Source organism: Chionomys nivalis, chromosome 3, assembly GCF_950005125.1.
Source record: "Chionomys nivalis chromosome 3, mChiNiv1.1, whole genome shotgun sequence".
Classification (NCBI taxonomy): Eukaryota; Metazoa; Chordata; class Mammalia; order Rodentia; family Cricetidae; genus Chionomys; species Chionomys nivalis.
The window spans coordinates 79,597,713-79,614,334 of NC_080088.1; the positions used below are offsets into that span (position 1 = coordinate 79,597,713).

The following is a 16,622-nucleotide window of genomic DNA, read 5'->3' on the forward strand; positions in this document are numbered from 1 at the left end:
ATTATATATATGTTAATATAACTTTTGGTTGTGGCTTGTGATCAAAGAGGACTTAATGCAAGGTAGACAAGTGATCTACTCCTGAACTATATCCCTAGCGCCACAAAATGTTTTTCAAAAAAGATTGTATACAGGGGTAGCTAGAAAAGCAAAGGACTACTGTGCCATGCAAGCCATACCAAGTAGAGGGTCACTGATTGGTACCCCAATTCTGTCATACAGGGTTTGAACTTGATTTTCTCACTCTTGAGCCTTTACCATAAGGTTATCCATGATGCTTTTCTCTACCTACATATTTTTTAAAAACATATAAATATAGGCCAGTGAGGCTCAATTGGCAATGTGCTTGCCTTACATATACGAAGTTCTGGGCTCCACTTCCAGTACCACATAAAACCAGGTCTGTGGGCTAGAAGGATAGCTCAGTGGTTAAGAGTACTTGTTGCTTAACTATGAGGACCTGAGTTCAGATACCAGCACCCACGTAACAAGCCATAGTATTCCAAGTGTTGTAAGGTCAGAGAGAGGAAGATTGCTGGGATTTGCTAGATATTAAAATATGACGAGCTCCAGGTTCAGGGAGAGATCTTACCTCAAAGGAATAAGGCAGAGGGTGATCGAGGAGAACCCCCTTATGCCCTTTTCTGGCCTCTGTGAACATGGACAGGTGTGTGCACTTGAACACCCCCCACCCAATCAGGTGCTTGTCATTTCATATTTTAGCACTCAGGATGTAGAGGCCGGAAAACCAGGAGTTTAGGCCAGTTTCAGCTACATTGGGAGTTTAGGGCTAATATGAGACCCTCTCCTATCTCAAAGAAAGAAGGAAGGATTAATTAATAAAAAAAATCAGCAAGAAAAAAAAAAGAAGGAAGGAAGGAAGGAAGGAAGGAAGGAAGGGAGGGGAGGGGAGGGGAGGGGAGGGGAGGGAAGGGAAGGGAAGGGAAGGAAAGAAGGGAAGGAAAGAAGGGAAGAAGGGAAGGAAAGAAGGGAAGGAAAGGGAAGGGAAGGAAAGGGAAGGGAAGGAAAGGGAAGGGAAGGAAAGAAAGACCAAACCAAAAAACAAAGCTGTGCATAGTGGTGGCTCACACCTTTAATTCCAGCACTCAGGAGGCAGAGACAGGCAAATCTCTGAGTTCAAGGTCAGCCTGGTCCACAGAATTTTGGGATGGCCAGGGCTACACAGAGAAACTGTCTTGAAAATCAAAACAAAACAAAAGAAGCAACCCAGAGAGAATTGATATATGTAAAATACTGAGTGCAGCTGGCACTTGGTAAGTGACAGTCATTGTTTTTCAGCACAGTGAGCCAGCCTAAGTGAGCATCTTCTATGGAGTGCATGACATTACAAGCAGGAATAAAGGCCCCGAATTTCCTTTTGGTTTCTTTCCTCATGTCAGATCCCCTCTCTCCCATGAACACTGGGAACAAAGATTCAGTTCAGGATCTGAAGCTTTGAAAAGTACCACCTGATTGCAATTTTCCCAAACTGGCTAGCAGACCATCAAGTCCTGGGGCAATGGTCTGGCTGGGTTCCAGGTTCTTTTGTTTGGCAAAGGGTAGGCCACATAGTCCCTGGGACAACAAGGACAGCATTGGCGATTGCTTTCTTCTCATCCCCATTTTCAGCTATTTTTAAGTTTTTTGTTTTGTTTTTTGAGATAGATCACGTGTAGCTCCAGCTGGCCTCAAACTTGATATGTGGATAAGGATGACCTTGAACTCCTGATCATCTGTAGAGGATTATTGCCTGCTGGGATGACAGCTGTAGACCACAATGCTGGTTAGTTTTAAATGTCAGCTTCCTGTAATCTAGAACCACTAGGAAGGAGTGTCTCAATTTTGAAATTATCTAGATCAAGTTGGCCTGTGGGCATATCTATTGGGGCTTGTCTTGATTTCTTTTCTTTCTTTTCTTTTCTTTTCTTTTCTTTTCTTTTCTTTTCTTTTCTTTTCTCTTTCTTTCTTTCTTTCTTTCTTTCTTTCTTTCTTTCTTTCTTTCTTTCTTTCTTTCTTTCTTTCTTTCTTTCTTTCTTTCTTTCTTTCGAGACGGGATTTATCTGCAAAGCCCTGGATGTCCGGGAGTTAACTCTGTAGGTCAGGCTGCCTTGAACTCACAGAGATCTGCCTGCATTGTCTGCCAAAGGCCTGTGCCCCCACTGCCCAGCTGGACTGTCTTGACTGCTACTGATTCAGCTCACTGTGGGTGACACTTTTCCCTATGCTGGGCCCTGGAATCCAGGAGAGTGAAGAAATCTTGCTAAGCGAAAGTCAAGCAGTAGACAGCATGAGTAGTCTTTACTCTTTGCTCTTGACAGTAACTAACCATCTAAGCTCTTGCCTCAACTTCCTGATGAACTATAACTTGGAATTGTAAGCTAAAATAAACCCTTCCTTCCTCAAATTATTTTTGGTCAGGGTATTCCTCTAAAAATTCATTTTATTGCCAGATGGTGGTGGCACATGCCTTTAAACCCAGCACTTGGGAGGCAGAGGCAGGAGAATCTCTGAGTTTGAGGCCAGCCTAATTTAAAGAGTAACAGGACAGTCAGGGCTACACAGAGATACCCTATCTTGGAACCCCCAACCTTTAATTTTTAAAAATTTATTTTGGACTTTGAGGACAGGGCTTCCTTTTGTAGCTTTGACTGTTCTGGAACTAGCTGGGTAGACAACCAGGCTGGCCTCAAACTCAGAGATCCTACCAGGCTTTGGCTCCCAAGTGCTGGGATTAAGGGCCTGTGCTACCATGCCCAATGAAATTCATCTTATTTTTAATTATGTGTATTTGTGTCTCTGTGTGGGTATATGTATGTGAATGTCAGTACCCCTGGAGGCCAGAAAAGAGTCATATCCCCAGAGCTGGAGTTACAAGTAGTTGTGAGCCCTGCAACATTAGCGCTGGGAACTGAACTTGGTTTGTATACACAGCAGCAGGTACTCCTAACTGCTGGGCCATCTTTCAAATTTCTGACGATGGTACATTATCCCACCAACAGAAATGAAACTAAGCAGCCACTAAGCCTGTTTTTTCTCATGCTGGGGGCTGAATCCAATGCTTTGTGCATGCTAAGAAACCCTTTATCAATGGCACTACACACCCTGTCAGGTTTAGTCGTTTCTTCAAGATGTTCTTGGAATATGGAGAGTTTATTCAAGATCTCTTGGCTTACAGGTAAAACCTTAGAGCCAGCAATATGAATTTAAATCCCTCTTATACTCCTTTTGTGATCCAGGTTATCAGGCAACTTCAATCTGTAAACAGGGCTAATGATAGTACCTGAATCTCCCCCCCTCCTCTTTTCTCCTCCTCTCCCCTCTGTATTATTGCCACTCCCACTTTTGTCCCATTTAGGATCAGCAGTGGCTTATATTTATTTCCTGATGAATACTTCCTTGAAGGTAGGGGCTGTCAAGGCCACTGTGAGGCCCACAGTCCAGCGCAAACTGCCCCTATATGGTGATGCTCTTTAAGGACTAAACACTGCGAAACTATAATCAATGCTATTGGTAAAAGCAGCAGCAGCAGCAGTAGTAGCAGCAACACACCTTCAGGTGAAAACCTGAAGGGTGGATTATGACCTACAGATGCTCATCTGACCTAAAAAAAAAGTTTATGTTCTTTATGTTTATGTTCGTTTCCGCTACTGTAACAGGTTAATTTTGGAGCAACTTTTTCATAGTCTCTATTTTAATGTCCCTGAAAATGACAAAGGAAGAACATCAAAGCCTTTTCACAGGGCTTCCTGTAGCAGGTGCACAGATGAAGATGTTTTTCTGCTATCTGTGCCAGCTTCCTGGGCTTTTCGAGCTGGGTGGTGGGCCCAGGTGAGGCAGATTGGCCTTACCTTTAGCACCCACCTAAGGCAGACAGATCTGATCTTTTAGTTTCAGAAATGGCTGAGGGAAGCCCAATAGCTTGTAAAATCAAACACATTGTACTGAGAAACTGCTATGTGAATCTTGATTCACCCGTGAACAACACATATGGGCCCCCTCCTCTCATGCTTGGTCACAGACTATGAGGGAGACAGGTATTAATGAAAAGATTTCATGTGGCTTCTGGGAGGATGGCTCCAAGGATAAAGTGTTAGCTGTACAAGCAGGAGGACCAGTGTTTGGACTCACAGAACCCAGGTCAAAGCTGAACAGGAGGGGCTGGAGATGGTTCAATGGTCAAGAGCACTTGCTGCTCAGGTTCAATCCTAGCACCCACTTTGAGACTCACAACTGTCTGTATCTCTAATTTCAGAGGATCTGATGCCATTTATAGCTGTAGGCATTGCACATGATGCTTAGACATACAAGTAGGCCAAACAGAGATACACATAAAACATTATTTTTAAAAAAGGCAGACTGTTTACAAACAGGAAGTGTGGCAGAGGTTTTGCGCATGGTGGGCAAGCCCCATGGAGGCGTAGGGCAGGTCGAGAAGGCCCCTGAAGCTGAAAGGCATTGTGGAACTCAGCATGACAAAGTGAAAGAAGAAAAAAAGGACAAAAGACAAGGCCACTCTGCTGGAGGCCACGGGAATGAGTAAGAAGAGTGAGGAGGAGAAGAGGCACTGCCTGGACAAGCACACACCGGTGCAGGTGGCCTTTGAGAAGATGCAGAAATGGCAAATGGAAAGAATCCTGAAGAAGGCGTTCAAAACCCATAAGCAGAGAGTGGAGGACTTCAACCTGGACACACTCACTGAGCACTATGACAGTAACCTGCCCCTGGTGCAAAAGACAGGTCAGGTTGGCTGTGTTGCTCACCTCAGTGTTTCTTTAGAATGTTTTACACCTGCCTGGTACATTCTGCTGAGGCCAGACTTTCTTTTATTCTTTTTTTGTTTTTGGTTTTTCGAGACAGGGTTTCTCTGTGGTTTTGGAGCCTGTCCTGGAACTAGCTCTGTAGACCAGGCTGGTCTCGAACTCACAGAGATCCGCCTGCCTCTGCCTCTGCCTCCCGAGTGCTGGGATTAAAGGCGTGTTGAGGCCAGACTTTCTGAAACTTGATTAAAGTCAGGCTGTCCTTTCACAAAAACAAAAAAAAAAGCAAAGAAGGGATGGTAGCCATTTGTAATTCAAGTACTTGGGAGACAGAGAGAGACAAGGGATCCCTAGGCAAGCTGGCTAGCTAGACTAGACAAATTGGAGTGCTACAGGTCAGCCAGAGACCCCATCTTAGTAGATCAAAGTGGAGAGTAACTGAGGAGGACACCTGATGTCAGCCTCTACCCTCCACACGGACATGCACACTAGTGCACCTTCACATGTAACCACGTACAGGAGAACATCCAATACACCACACATAAACACTGGGAAAAAACAACTATTCAACAACCCTACTTTTTTAGGATCAGGGAGATAGTCAAGTACTTTCCATGCAAGCATGAGGTCCTGAGTTTGAGCCCTAGCGACCATGTAAAAAGGTGGCGGGTGTTTTGTTTGTAAGATCAGAGTCAGGTAAGCAGAGATAGTAGGGTCCCTGGGGTGTAGTGAGGGATGCATTTCTTCTTTTCTTTTTCTTTTTTCTTTTTTAAATTTAACATTACTACTACTACTACTACCACTGCTATTATTATTTTATTTTTTGAGACAGGGTTTCTTTGAGGCCTGGATGTTCTGAAACTCCTTCTGTAGACCAGACTGGCCTCAAACTCACAGAGATCTGCCTACTTCTGCCTCCTGAGAGCTGGAATTGAAAGTGTACACCACCACCATCCAGCTGAGAGACTTATTTCGAAAGATGGACAGTGTCTGGAAAGATGACTCAATAGTTGAGAACACTGGCTGCTCTTGCAGAGCTGCAGGGCTCAACCCCCAGTATCCACATGGTGGCTACAATTATCTGTAACCCAGTTCTACAGGGGATCTATCACCCTCTTCTGGACTTCATGGGCACCAGATATGCATGTGTGCCTATGTACACATGCAGGCAAAATATCATAGACATCAAATAAAAAACAAGCAAAGAAGCCAAGGTGAACAGATACTGAGGAATGAACCCAAGGTTGACCCCTGTACTCCACATGTGCAGACGTATACATGTGCATTTACGTATATGTGAAATACCTAATACACCCACCATGCCGCCTACAAACAAAATATTTCAGAAGAACATTGATACATGCTGAGAAATAACAGTAAAGTGGAGGCAAATTATAGCAAAAGGGCACCGGAATGTCCCTTTGAGGGATGGGGTGGCAGGGGGAGCATGTTAGCTCAACAATCTCCTTCCTCCTGCTGCTTGACTTTGACTTTCCTCGAGATGATGTAGTTTGTACCTTCCCTAAATCTTCCCAATTATGATCTCTTTTTACCCACGAGTGCCTGGTGATGTATGTCTGTCCTGCGGATTACATCTGGTATATTCTGGCCTGAAGGGTGAAGTCTATTCATCCATGCTCGGAAGAAGTCACATATCCTTTGAAGGAACCATGCTGGTTCCCACATCCTGGGACCCTGTCCAAGTACTTCTGGAACACTCTAACCTGCCATGCCTGTCTGGTGACTCCATCCATAAGTCACCCCTACCATGCCTTCCTGTATGCCCTGGGGAAGCATCGGTCCTTTCTCAGAGCTCTTACAGCAGCACAGTGTATGGGATTCTGTTGCCTCCATGCCTTCTGCGGCAGCAGGGTGTAATGACAAAGGCACACACTAGAATGCTGGCTCCTTCAGGTTGCTTAGAGGATTGAGATGATATGCAAATGGTGCTTGGCACTGTGAATGCAAGACATGAGCTCCATCAGTGTGTGCTTCTGGGTCCAACTCTTCCCCTCTCTCCAAGCTGGCTGTGCAGGCTTTAGACACAGGACACCTGACTCAGTTCCCTGGAGTGCAGTGGGTCATCACCCACAAACACTGACATGACATTCTATTGGAGGAAACTGAGATATGCTTCTGATCTATCAGTACCTATCAAAGCACAGACATAGAAGACAATAGATACACATCCTCAGGCTACAGAAAAGCTGTGCTGGTTCCACTCAAAAGCTTGAAGCCTTCAGGCACTTTCTATAGAGTTCACAGCCTACCCCAGGGAGCCTTTCTACCCCACTGTGTCCATCTGTGCAGAGTCCTCTGGGGAGTGAGAGGAGGTCTTGCAGTTTCTCACACGTGCCATGTGACCTTCAAGTCTTTTCATGGATCCCTGCTTTCAGCAAATAGATGTGACAAACTTCTAGCCCATGCTCAGGGTTCTATGTGGGGCACCAGGATGGCTGGCCAATAGTTCCCATGTCCCCAGTCCTTCCAGGAGACCCCTGTGTGACCATCTTTTTCCTTCATTCTTTGAGGTCTGATTTAAGCCAGCTTCCTTTAAGACGGCTAAGACCTTCAGATATGGTTCTTATCCACTAAGGACAGGGATCCTCAGGACCAGTGATGCTACCAACTTCAACAGCTGTGTTTGGGGTCTGTTCTGCTAAACCTCACTGTTCCCTTTTACAATGCCCCCAGGAAGCACATCAGGCCACACCCTAACCTCACTGGCTCCCTTGTAGCACTGAATACTATTCTAAGGCCTTATCCCCCCATTTTCCAGATGGAGAAGTTGAGGCTCTGAGCCAAGATGAGTTTTTCTTCCAAATCTGTGCAGAATTTACTTGTAAATATTCTATCAGGAAGCCTAGGCTTTTTATCTGAATCTTTCCTGGCATACTAAATGCTTGGTTGGGGCTGGTTTGTTCTGGATTCTCCTCACACCCTGCAGTTCTACAAACTACAGCCAGGGCTGTGATCTCTTCTTGCTTCTCTGTCTTGCTTCAGCTCTTGTGCCAGGGCCAAGCCACCTTCGATCCCTTCTAAACCACCCTCATTCAACCACAGGAACCTAGAGAGAACCCACAGGTGGGACCCCAGGATGGGGAAGCTGTGGGGCAGAAGGAGTGAGAAGAACCAATGCAATACAACCATGAAAGAACCAGGGATGTGGGGAGCTTGGCTCAATGACAGACAGGCTGGGGGTGGTGCACTTGGTGGGGGGAACAGAGCACCCCTTCCTTTTTCATTACTCCAGCCCTCTTCAGCACATTTTTTTCCTTTCTGAAACATTCCTTAAACAAATAGGTCTATGCTTCTGGCAGGTCTGACCTGGTACAAGCAGATCCCAAATGCTAGGGAAAGCTGTTGTTTTGACCAAACATATTGGTGGTGGGTGAAAGGTGGTCAGGAACTGGCCTTGAAGTACCCTGGATGGCAGCACAGCCTCTATCATCTGAGGCCAGCAGATGCCATAGGCTCGGGGATGCTGCTCCCATCCGTCTGGACAGACTTTAGGATTGGGGCCAGGAGCAGCTGGAACATCTCACTCCCCATGATGGGGGTGGAGGTGTGCCACTGATTTGGGAACGGACCTTGGTTCCTTTTGAGAGAGCAAGGCTGGGAGAGACGGAGGCAAGGGGAAAAGATCTGTGATAGGTAGATTCCAGGCCCTGACACCCTGTGGAGCATCAGTGCGGTCCCAACTCAAAGAGAATGGGGTGGAAGGGAAAGGCTAGCTGCTGGGGACAGAGCCATCACCTCATAATCCTTGTCTTTGGTCTGAGTTAGGAGGCCTGTTGAGGGTACTGGGCTGTGCAGGTCAAGAAGGTGTGTAGTTCTCAACAGCGCTCTCTCTCTCTCTCTCTCTCTCTCTCTCTCTCTCTCTCTCTCTCTCTGTGCGTGTGTGTGTGTGTGTTTGTAGAAAGAGAGTGAGAGGGAGGGAGGGAGAGCATTCAGGAAGATGGGTGGGGAGGGTGTGTCTATTAGGGATGGGATTCGGCATTATCTTTTGGGAAGTCCTTAATGTTCATTTCTTCAGGAAGCTGGGATCTAGATGGGTCAAGATCAGCAACAGTGTGTGGTCCTCTCAGAAGACCTAGAAGTGGTTGTTTTTCTAGTGGTGCCCTTGACCATGAAGGGTGCCAAGTGAGCAGGTTGAGCTGATGTCTGGAGATTCAGTTGGGAATCTTCCTATTTAAGAGGCAAGGCATGGGTTTCTGTTGGGTCAGAAGGAAAGAATACAGGGTTCTGAGCTTGGTCTCCTTGGAAAGGATGAGGGTGCAGGCCAGATGCAGAAGAGAGGAACCCAAGTGAGGGGGACATAAAGGCACGGGATGTACAGATGGGAGGGGCCTTGGCACTGGGCTTGTGGACTGGAGGGGATAAGCTAGCTGAGGGGAGGCTGCAGATTGGGGGGATGGGGAAGCTCTGTATAGGCTCTTAGAGAGGGGTCTTGGGAATTGTACAGGGGTCCCGAGCCTGTGGAGGGGGGACGTCACGAGGAAGAGACATGGGGTCCTAGAAGCCCTGGAAATGATGCGGGGGGGATCGGAAACGAGGGTGGGCGGAGGCTGGAGTTCCAGGGTCCAGAGCTGGCAATGCCGAGACTCCAAGCGCGGGTTCGGGAGGCGAGGCGACCCCAGGTCACGCTCCTGGCTCGGGTTCCCCACAGGGCCCCGCAGCATTGACATCCCCCGGGAGGAGAGGCCCTGCCCGAGGCCGCCCTACCTGCGCGGAGAGCGCCGCCATCGCCGCGCCGAGCCTCGCCGTCTCTGCACTGCGTCGTCCGATTCACCAGCCCGGGGTCGCGTCTGTTCGGGGGTCCCGCAAACCCCGCGGCCCGGCCCCTTTCACTCAGCCGCCCCCGGGGACCGCCGCCGTCACCGGCTCAGCCGCTGCCATTTCACCCGCTGACAGGAGCCGCTGCCCCGCCCCCCCGAGGCCCGGTCAACCAATTCACCGCCCCCTTAGGCTATTGGCTCCGCCCACTGTGGAAGAGTGACAGGAGATCTGACCAATCCACAGCCAGTTCATGAGGTGGGCCCTGGCTACAGTTTTTCTGAGGAGAAGAACGAATTGAAATGAGAGAACCTATGATAGACACATAATTTTGCCTCTCAAAATAAGGGATGATATTGATCGACACGTAAACTTCCAATAGTGATGGGCAAGAGGTGTGCCTCTGAAGGAAGACTGCAGCCTTGAGCAACCCTTAGCTGAGGTACTAAGCCCCACCCAGAGCCTGGATTTCTATCCAATCAGGAGAGGGGCTGAGACGTCCATTATTATCTGTCTCTCAAATCTCGGCCCTGGCAACTGTTGAGATGGAGGGGGGGGGTGTGCTACGAGGAAGATTGACATCTAACCCACCAATGAAATTGATGGAGGGCGGACTCTTATGGTATCTGACCAATGGAATCATGAGACTGGGAATGACTTCGGCGTCCTGGCGGTGGGACTTGAAGCCAAGGACTGAATGAAATGGAGGAGGGGCTAATGGAGGGGGCGTGTCCCAGTGCAAGGTTAGGCGGGATCAGACAAGGGCCGGGCGTTAGAAGGGGCGTTACTGGAAAGCTTATCTTCAAAGCCCGGTTCTGGGCGGTGGACTGGGTGGCCAGGCCAGGCTACTCCTGCTGGGTGTATTTGACATCAAAACTGCGACTGCATCCTGCACCTGCTCCAACATTACCTCTTCTGGGGTGCGGGGGAGGGGGACATGAGGGGGGTCTGGTCGGGAGCCGCTCACCTGAGGGCTGTTTGTAAATGTTTGAAGGTTGAATGAATGGACCCGTGATTTTTTGCCATCTCCTCCTCTTCCTCCTCCTCCTCCACTTCTTCTTCCTCCCGCTTCCGATTCCTTCTTTATTTTTGAGACAGACTTTCCGGTAGACCAGAATGGTCTTGAACTTTTCAATGTACAGAGGGTGACCTTGAACTCCCTGTCGTCCCACCTCTACCTCCCTCCCATTCACCACCGTGACTAGATTCTTTTAATAAGTAAGTGAGGGCAAAGACCACGTATGGACCGTCATTGAAAGCGGGCAAGACTTATTAAATGGATTACTTTAGGATGTGGGGTTGGGTCTTGGACAGGGTGGAGCAGGGAAGGATGTGTCATAGAAGGAAAGGTGACATCATAGGTTCAACAGGGATGGTGGTTCGCCTCTGGGATTCCAGTGCTGGCTGAGACAGAGGCAGGAAGACTGCTGAGAGCTGTCAGGACCTCCTGATTCACGGAATGAGTTAGTTCTAGAGCAGTCTAGGTTACAAAACAAATCCAGCATGGTAGCTGAAGATGGGGAGACAGGAGGGGAAACAGAGGGGAATCTATTTATAATAGGGAAGGTCAGGATTTATACGGTCTGAGATCTTAACTTTTTATATATTTAGGGATTCTATTTGATTGTGGGAGTATAGTTGACACTTACCTAGTCTTTCAAAATTTTGATTTATTTCTTTTTGAGACAGGGTCTCACCACAGCCCATGCTGGCCTCCAGCTCACTGTGCAACCTCAATCGGCACCAAATTCAGGGTTTTCCTACCTGAGCTTCCAGAGTGCAGAGATTGCTGCTGTGTACCGTGATGTCTGGCTCACACTTATCTATATCTGTACTCTCTGCCTCTTATCTATATTGCACTCATTAAAATTTTGAAGCTGTTAAGAAAATTTCCTAGTCGGGCAGTGGTGGTGCACGCCTTTAATCCCAGCACTTGGGAGGCAGAGGTGGGCGGATCTCTGTGAGTTCGAGACTAACCTGGTCTACAAGAGCTAGTTCCAGAACAGGCTCCAAAGCTACAGAGAAACCCTGTCTCAGAAAAAAAAAAAAGAAAAGAAAAAAGAAAAAGAAAAGAAAATCTAAACTATTATGAAAAACTTGGGTGGTAAAAATGAATCTAATATATTCCTCCTCCCCCTCTACATTCCTGTATTCCCTTCCCCCTAAAAAAAAATTCTACAGCCAGTTTGTGTGCTGGGCTTCTACTGAAGAGCATCAAGATGAAATCAACCTCCTGCTGAGGATGTAGCTCAGTTGAGAAGTGCCTACCTACAGTGCATGAAGCCCTGGACTGGATCCTCAGCGCTTTTATAAAAGAGATGTCGTAGTAAGCACCTGGGGTCCCTAGCATAGGGGAGGCGAAGGCAGGAAGGCAAGAAGTTCAAGGTCATCCTCATTTACATTATGAGGACAGCCTACATTATGTGGAACCATGTCTCAAAAGGGAAGGGGCACCTGCACAGATGGGTCAGGAGTTAAGATAGAGAACTGCTCTTGCAGAGGACCTGAGTTCACTTCCCAGCACCAACATCTCACTGCCATCTGTAACTCCAACTTTAGGGTACCCAATGCCTCTTTTGACCTCTAAGTGCAGCAAACCTATTTTGAAAAGAATTTAAATTTTTATTTTTATTTATATTTATTAAATTTAAAAGATTTTCTAGTTCCATTTATGTGTATATGTGTGTGTGTGACCTGATGAAGGCAGAAGAATGAGATCCTCTGGCGCTGGAAGAACCTGCTGCTGTGAGCCACCTTTCATGGCTTCTGTGAACCAGACTTAGGTCCTTTGGAGTGGCAGCAAGTACTCAACCACGGAGCCATCTCTTTAGCCCTCTCAATGTTCATTTTTAGTTGATAGAAGTAATTTTGGGAAATCTGACAATGTAATTCAACGGTAGAAAGCTTGCTAAACATGTGAGATCAAAGTTTTCATCCCCAAATACTACAAAAAGGTAGCTTTTTTTTTGTTTGTTTGTTTGTTTGTTTGCGCGGGGCGGGGGCAGGACCTTATTCATCTTGGGAAGATCATAAGCTCACTAGCCAAGGATCCCCTTGGACTTGTGATCCTCCCACCTCTACCTCCTAAAGTGTTTTTATTGCCTGCAATGCCACCATGCAAGTTTTATGTGGTGTTGGGGCTTGAACTCAGGTTTTTTGCATGTTAGGCAAGCATTATACCCACGGAACCACATCCCCAACACATTTAATTTTTATTTATTGTTTTGAGATAGGGTCTATGTTCTGTAGGCTGGAACTCCTGGTCTCGAGTGATCCTTTTGTCTCAGCCTTCGACACAGCTGGAGCTTTAGGCATGTGCCATTGAGCTCTCCGTGTGAATAGTCACCTTTATCAGGAACACAATTTTTTTACTTATAGCCGATCGCTATGGACACAGTGAGACTTTCCCTGACTCGAGTCACCCCAAACAGGAATCCAGGACAGACCAAAGTAACAAGTCTACTCAAGTACAGCTTGGTGGAATAATGAGTTTTTATTGGGGTAGTACAGAAGCAGGGGCGATTCAGAGGCAGCTGTGACACCGGGAGCAACACCCCAGGATGGGCGAAGACTCCAGAAAGCTGCAGCTGGGGAGCTCCCCGCAGGACTAGCCGGCAGCAGAACATGGACTATGTGGGTCAGAGCCTTTCCTGTCTGTTTGGCAGCAAGTGTTGCAGTATCCCTGGGGGGAGGAACCCTGGCAAGGCTTGTTCAGTTCCAGCGTTCCCGACTTGGGACTTTTTTTTTCTTCCTGAGTCTTGAGAGCCTCCTTCCTCCTTCCTGGAGAGGGGAAGTTGCTATGTAATAAGAGGATTATCTCTATGCTCTCAGGCCATGTAACATCTATGTTCACTCACGAAGATCCCATGTTCTTTGTTGTTGTTTGGTTTCTAATTTGTATGTTATGTGTATTGTTTTGTCTGCATGTGCATTTGTTTAACATGTGCATACCTGATCCACACTGAGGCCAGAAGAAGGTATTGAAGTCCCTGGAACTGGGTGTACAAATGTGAGCTGCTCTGTGGGTGCTAGAAAACAATCTGGGTCCTTTGGAAAAGCAGCCAGTATTCCTAATAGCTGAATGACCTTTCCGATCCCCTCTTTTGTTTGTTTTTATTTTTCTTTTGTGTTGTTTTTGAAACAGGGTCTCACTGTGTAGCCCTAGCTGGCCTGGACCTCACTGTATTGTAAACAAAGACTGTGCATTGATTTCCTGGCCACCCAGACCCAAATAATCACACAGAAACTATATTAATTACAACACTGTTTGACCAATGGCTCCAGTGTATTCCTAGCAAGTTCTTATTTCTTAAACTAACCCATTTCTATTAATTTGTGTATCTCCACGAGGCTGTGACTTACTGGTAAGGTTCTAGTGTCCTCCTTTGGCAGCTGCATGGTATCTGCCTGATTCTGCCTACTTTCTCTCAGCATTCAGTTTAGTTTTCCTGCTTAGTTCTATTCTGCCCTTCCATAGGCCAAAGCAGTTTCCTTATTAACCAATGGTAATAAAACATATTAACAGTATACAAAGGGGAATCCCACATCACTGTATAGATCAAATAGGCTTGTAACTCACAGAGATTCATCTGCCTCTGCCTTCTGAATGCTCAGATTAAAGGCGTGTTGTTGTAAGAAGGCCACTTGTTCTTTTTCCTGACTGCCCAGACTCCCAAAATAACCACACAGAAACTGTATTAATTAAATCACTGCTTGGCCTGTTAGCTCTAACTTTTTAATGGCTAGCTTTTACATCTTAATTTAACCCATTTCCATTATTTTATATTTTACCAGGCTTGTGGCCTACCGGCAAGGTTCCTGCATGCCTATCTCTGCCAGTGGCTCCATGGTTTCTCCCCTGACTCTGCCTTCCTTCTCCCAGCATTCAGTTTAGTTTTCCCCACCTACCTCTATTCTTTTCTGCACAGGCCCAAGACAGCTTCTTTATTAACCAATGGTATTCACAGCATACAGAGGGGAATCCCACATCAGCATGTGTCACCAGGCCTGGTGATCCCTATCTTTTAATCTTGGCGTTATACATAAAATATACTTGAATAAATGAAAATAAAATTTATTCCCTGGCAATGCTGATGCATGCATGGGCAGCCTGTATATGGCAGTTCTGTTGAACTTGTCTGTATTGGGTTTCATGATTTAGTTGATGAGGACGGCTGACCAGGTCTCTTCCTCAAGAGCACACCAGATCTCGTTACAGATGGTTGTGAGCCATCATGTAGTTCCTGAGAATTGAATTCAGGACATTTGGAAGAACAGGCAGTCCTCTTAACTGCTGAGCCACTGCTCCAGCCCAATTCTCACTATTTTAAAAATATGGTATTTTAGTAATTCTTTGATTATTTCATACTAACAAGCAGCATATTTTGATTATATTAACTCCCCATTCCACCAATTCCTTAAGCTACAAGAGCTAATAAGTAGCCTGAGCTAATGGGCCAATCAGTTTTATAACTTATGGAGATCTCTGTGTGATTTTCTTTGGGGCTTGCTGGCTGTGGGGTACTGGGTGGGACAAAAACCCCAACAAGCAGGCCCCTCATGTTACACCACCTACTACTCTCCCCCATGTTAATTTCATGTACTCTTTTTCTTCCTTAATAACCCTCTGAGTTCAGTTTGTATTGTTTATATACTTGAAGGTATGGGGCCATCACTGGGTCATAGTTGACTTGCCAGGGACCACATCTTTAGAGAAATGGGACTCTTCCACTCCAAGAATCCATTGACTCAATATCTTCAACTCACAGCCTCTGAGACTTTCCCATCTCCTGTAATGGTGACTGGCTTGATCCTTTGCAGCCAAGTGCAGCTTCTGGGAGTTCATGTGTGCAGGAGTCTTGTGTCCAGAAGACCCTGCTATGCTCTGGGTTTCCTGACCTTTGACTCTGACACTAATTCCGAGATGGTTCCTGAGTTTTAGGAGGAGGAGCTGAGCCTAGTTCCATCATTCTGCTAAGTGGACGTAGTGTCAGGCAGCCTCTACATTTGTATTTTTCTACTAATTGGTTTAGTAATAGCTCTCAGGCCTCACCAGAGAAGGTCTTTTGTATGTGAATGAAGAAACCACCAGTCAAAGAGCAAAGGATAAGTGTTTGTGGGGTGCTCATTCATGAACAGGGCCCTTTGACTTTATGTTGACCATTTTTCCAGTCCTGTTTGGTCACCTGAAACTTATTCCTTATCACATGCTCCAGGAAACATTTCCAACATTCCTGAATTGTTTTAGGTTAGTGCCGCTTGTAAGCTCTCTGCTTCTGTTATTTCCTTTATATTTCAGACATTATTTGTGTGTATGTACACAGCTTGTCTCTGTGGGTACATAGTGTGTGTGTGTGTGTGTGACACATTTCAGGAGTTTTCTATTGCAACCATGTGGATCCTGGGATTGAACTCAGGTCTTGGTTCCCTGACTCTACTCAGCAAGCCATCGTGTTGGACCCTATTTTATGTTGAATTTTGTTTTGTTTTGTTTTGAGATGGGTCTCATTGCTCTCCTGGTTGTCCTGAAACTCACTATGTAGACCAGGCTGTTCTCAAACTCAAAAGAGACTTGCCTGTCCAAACCTTTAGATGTGGGCAACCATGCCCAGCTGCTTTTTTTTTTTTTTTTTTGCTTGTTTTCTGGTGTATACTCACTGTTTCAGGTTTCATAAGGACATTTCATGCTGGCATGTAATATATTTTGAGCATATTCCCCTCACATTCTCTCTCCTCCTCTTGTGTACCTATTGCCCTTTGCTACCTAGACAGTTTCTCTTCTATTTCTGCTATATACACCGTGGTGGATGATCTTGGTGGTCACTATGACTGGATCTAGAATCCACCAAAAGGCAAGACACTGGGCACTCCTGTGAGGGTTTTTCTTAACTAGATTGTCTAAAGCAGGAAGACCCACAGTAAATTGTATTTTGCTTAATTCACTTTGTACAATCTTTTTAGGTTGCATCCTTTTCCTATAAACAACATAGCTTTTTCTATTTATGGTTAAATAAATTTTTTTGTGTATTTATGCCATATTTTCTTTTGTGTTCCTTTCTTGGACACCTAGGTTGGTTCCCTAACTTAGCT

General features: G+C 46.2%; 1 protein-coding gene and 1 pseudogene across 4 annotated transcripts in view; one reads left to right on the forward strand and one right to left on the reverse strand.

Moving 5' to 3' along the window:
- Positions 1–9,678, reverse strand: part of Evi5l (ecotropic viral integration site 5 like) — a 45,096-nt gene extending 35,418 nt beyond the window's left edge. For all 4 annotated transcript variants that reach the window (XM_057763506.1, XM_057763504.1, XM_057763503.1 and 1 more), the window contains exon 1: positions 9,483–9,678. The gene's annotated coding sequence lies outside the window, so the exon portion shown is untranslated. The remainder of the gene's footprint in view (positions 1–9,482) is intronic.
- On the forward strand, positions 4,410–9,668 carry LOC130871335 (protein FAM32A-like; annotated as a pseudogene).
- Positions 9,679–16,622: the final 6,944 nt, after the last annotated feature.